Source organism: Lathyrus oleraceus, chromosome 1 (genome assembly GCF_024323335.1).
Source record: "Lathyrus oleraceus cultivar Zhongwan6 chromosome 1, CAAS_Psat_ZW6_1.0, whole genome shotgun sequence".
NCBI classification, from domain to species: Eukaryota; Viridiplantae; Streptophyta; class Magnoliopsida; order Fabales; family Fabaceae; genus Lathyrus; species Lathyrus oleraceus.
In genome coordinates this window covers 44,065,540-44,069,789 of record NC_066579.1, presented here as the reverse complement: position 1 = coordinate 44,069,789, position 4,250 = coordinate 44,065,540, and the positions used below count along the sequence as shown (strand labels likewise).

At 34.0% G+C, this 4,250-nt stretch overlaps 1 long non-coding RNA gene across 1 annotated transcript; it reads right to left on the bottom strand.

Annotated features, from left to right (window-relative positions):
• Positions 1-1,530: 1,530 nt before the first annotated feature.
• On the bottom strand, positions 1,531-3,564 carry LOC127115412 (uncharacterized). Its single transcript, XR_007800718.1, has 2 exons — positions 3,091-3,564; positions 1,531-1,877 (listed from the first exon to the last, which is right to left on the bottom strand). It is a non-coding gene; the product is annotated as an uncharacterized LOC127115412 (long non-coding RNA).
• Between the last annotated feature and the right edge of the window lie 686 nt (positions 3,565-4,250).

The following is a 4,250-nucleotide window of genomic DNA, read 5'->3' as shown; positions in this document are numbered from 1 at the left end:
CAAAAAAAAGATTGAAAATAGAACTATATCATTGCTGATCTTGATTAAGGACAAACAAGAATTCAAGTTAGGGAGAATTTGACAAGTGCCAAAAAATGGATAAAATTCACTTATGAAAAATGACATTTATCAAATTAAGGAAATATTTATTCATGAAATAATACACATTTTGTCAAGAAAATGATACTTCTAAAGATGTGTGGTTAATTATTGCAGGAATAAATCAAAGGAAGGAAAAGGCAAAGCAAAGAGCATGTCCTGTTTCGCTATGCGAATTCTGGTTCGCTTAGCGAAACCAAGTCAGAAGTAAAACATCCAGGTTCGCGAGCGGTGAAGACCCGATTCGCTAAGTGAGATCTAGTTCGCTTAGCGAAACCAAGTCAGTGGCAAATCATCCAAGTTCACTAGCAACAAGGTGCGACAAAGAGGTGGAGAATACCCGATTCGCTAAGCGAGCTCTGGTTTACTTAGGGAAACCAAGTCAGTGGCAAACCATCCCAGTTATCTAGCAGCGAAGAGCAAGCGAAGGAAGTCCGCGTAGCGAACTATACTTCGCTTAACAACATTTGACATCTCTTGGAAGGCGGTTTGACATCTCAAAACTTAATGGAGAAGAAAGGAAGTTCACTTAGCGAAAATTGGCGGCTCTTGGAAGGCGTTTTGACAGCTCAAAGACTTAGTGGAGAAGAAATGATAGTTCACTTAGCGACACTTAACCTCGCTAAGCGAACTCATGCGGCCAGAACCATTATAAAAAGGGACCAAGAGCAATGCAGAGGATATCTGGTTTTTTATTGCTAACAATTTGTAATATTTAATGTATTATGTAAAAGAGAGTTGTAATAGACACTTAAGGGAGGGAATCGAAGAATCGAGCTGGATATGTATCAAGGATCGAGGAATCATCATTGATGCTCATTCATCTCCAATTCTTCCTTTTTTTACAAGCTACCGTGAAAATGGCCAGCTAATATCCTTCTCTTGCTGGGATTAGAAGAATCTAATGTAATCGTATGTATATTTACCGATTGTATTCTTAATATAAACGTGTTTTCATGATTATTAATTTTATCTTGTTATTATCATCAAATTTTATGAATTCGATTTGTTAATGAAAATTGCTTTCGAACTCGTGAACCAAAGATAACGAATCAGTTAAACTCTAATTGCTAGACATAGAATTAGTTTTAATATCCATCTCAAAATACTTGATTTTCATACAATCAAATTGTTTAATCGGTTGAGACATCATCGATTCAACAAACCAATTGGAATCTTGAAACTTTCATGTAGACATACATGTTGTTTTGAAAAGTATGTGGAAGTATTAATGAATACATGGTTATGCCAAAATCAATCGGTACATTGCATACGTAAACGGTAGAAGAAATCCAATCCCTGCAAGATAACTTGTCATATTACAATTCCGCTTATTTTATTCCGTTTATATTACTTTTCGCTATTATTTTCCGATTGAAACTTTAAATTGTCCGAAAACTTGAACTTAAACTATATCATTAATCTAAAACGTTGGTAATATCGCTCCGGTCTTTGTGGATATGATAACAAAATACTTCTTTTGATTTACTCAACATCGGCACTACATTATCAATCTTTACATAGAATCAAACCATACAAAAATACACCTTTTGGCATGAGTTGACTTTTGGTTAACTGTTGACTTTTTGTTCAACCAGTTGACCAAAGTCAACAGACTAATTCTACCTATCCTAACCCTAATTCTTATTTCTACTTTTCCATAAATCATCTTTTTATTTGAATCTTTAAAACTCCATATTTTGCAAGTTGTCCCTAAGCCATGCTTTCCAAATGCAAGTCAAGTGTAGGGTTTGCTCAATCCTCATGTGAGCGCCATCCTACAGTATACACAAACACAACATTTAAAGGGCATCAATATACCAAAACTTGTACAAAACATACACTAAGTCAGGCTAGCATTCTATCATGAGTTCACAAACCATCATTTGTTAACAAGCTAGCATAATGACACATAACAACTCCACTCCAATTCAACTATAGCATTAATTCTAACATGACAATTGATCTCACCAATCCTAACCATAACTCTTGGTTAACCCTCAATCGCGATAAGTTCTAATATGAGATAGTAAGCATGTGTATCAATAGGTCAGTAACTCCAATCCCAAGATTCTAATGCCAGCATGTCATGAGTTCACAAAACCCACCAATCAATTTTCAAACTGACGACTACAATATAGAACTTCAACAAATAAAATCATAACAAACTAACAATTTGCATCTACATTCAGTTGCACTAACAACTGAATTCATTCAAGCTCAAGCGATGAACAAGGATAACAAATCAGAAACAATAATGATATTGGCATATCCAGTTAACATTCACATAACTAACTCATCCTAACTCCCACTGTTAAAAGAAAAAAATCTAACATTAAAACCTCACATGTGTAACAGAGCATTTAACATAAATAATTAACATCTTAACAGTTAACATTGCATAATTCACATTTTAATCTAACTGCATCGAGTTCTAGCAGTATTACAACAGTAAATAGAATCTGCATGCCAATTTTGCAACAAAAGCATTCACCACCAAATCTAACAAATCTAACCGGGTTAATTAAGAGAATCCAAGTCCTTAACTAACTTTATTCCAGCTCAACAAACTAACTCTAACAGATTAATCCTAACTGAAACTTTAATAGTGTCATTTCCATAACCAAATTGTACATGGGTGATTTAACAAAGTTCAAACTCTATTAAATCTGAGGTCTATATAACCAATCCAATGATTACAGAATCAACTACCAATCATTGCTCACAAAAATCCACCCTTATTTAATCGTTTCCCAATCACGTTTCATTCACTCTCAAACGCGAACTCAGAGATCTTACTCGGTTTTTGCTCAATCCCAATTCTCTCTCACACTCACTCAAAGCTCTATTCAGAACTCCATTAAAGCTTCACCTTGAAGCTTCAAGAAGAGTGGGATAAACCTTTCATTACTCACGGTTCGATTTGGAAGAAGAAGTAGAAGGTTGAAGAAGTAGTGGACATCAAAGAAAGAATCAGATCATGAATATTACCTGTTTGTTCAAGTGATTTTCCTTCGCATTCCATCTTCTCCGATCAACATTCGCCAAAACAGTTCTCCCTTTCGGAGGTAAATATTTTCTTCTCTGTTTGCCTCAAAATTGATCACCACTGTGTAGTAGATCATCTTGGCAGCATTAACCCCATGGTTTACATGAGAACCCATGCTTTCATGCCGTTTAATTTGACTTTGACATGTTAGGGTTCTTGACTGAGCACTTTCGATTGGACCGATTCAAGAATTTTTAAAGCGTTTCATGGCCATATCTGGATTTAGGGGGCAAAATAGGGTAGAAATATGGTTTTTGTTAGAGTTCCCGTGGTGTCTCTGTCGCCGAGGGAGCCTCCGGTGCAGCAGAGACAGTGACGAGAGAGAGAGAGCTGAGTGATGGGAGATGAACTGTCACTAAGCTCAACTGCTTTTAATTGGTGCTTTTCACATGTGCCATAACTCACTTTTATGTTATTTTGCTTTACATTCTTTTGACTTCGTTTTACATTTATGTTGTTTCCATTTAAAATTTAATTTAAAACCGAATAACTATTTTTTTATAACTTATGTAACTTATTACTTTTATGTCATTTCCATATTAATACAATAACTAACACCAACACTCAAAATTAAAATACTTAATTGTTGTTAAAAAAATTCTTATACTTTATTTACAAAATATTTTATATTTCAAAATATCTATTAAAAAAATTAATTACATATTTTTTAAACAAATTTTTAACATACATATCATCCAGTTAAACTAAATATTAACTCAACTCTTTATATTCATAATTAAATTAGGGTCTTTTTACATATACAAATTTAATACTAACTATACTGTCTTTAATATGGAAATTTTAAATAATTTTGTATCACTTTCAATTATTCAATTTGGACCAGATTTTGCTTTTATACAAGAATTTTTAAATACACTTGCTTTCATAATTTATATTTTTGATAAAATTCATACTACGCCTGGTGACAAATGCGCGTACCGGACCAGTACCCGTGCGTGCGCACGTGTTTTCCACTAGTTAGCATTAAAACGGAGCTCTAGTAGGGAGTTCGATGGGAAAATTTTAGATAGCCTAAGAGATAAGGAAATTGAAAGAGAATTTAAACATGAATGTGAAATCGTCGATGAAGGAGGAATTGAAA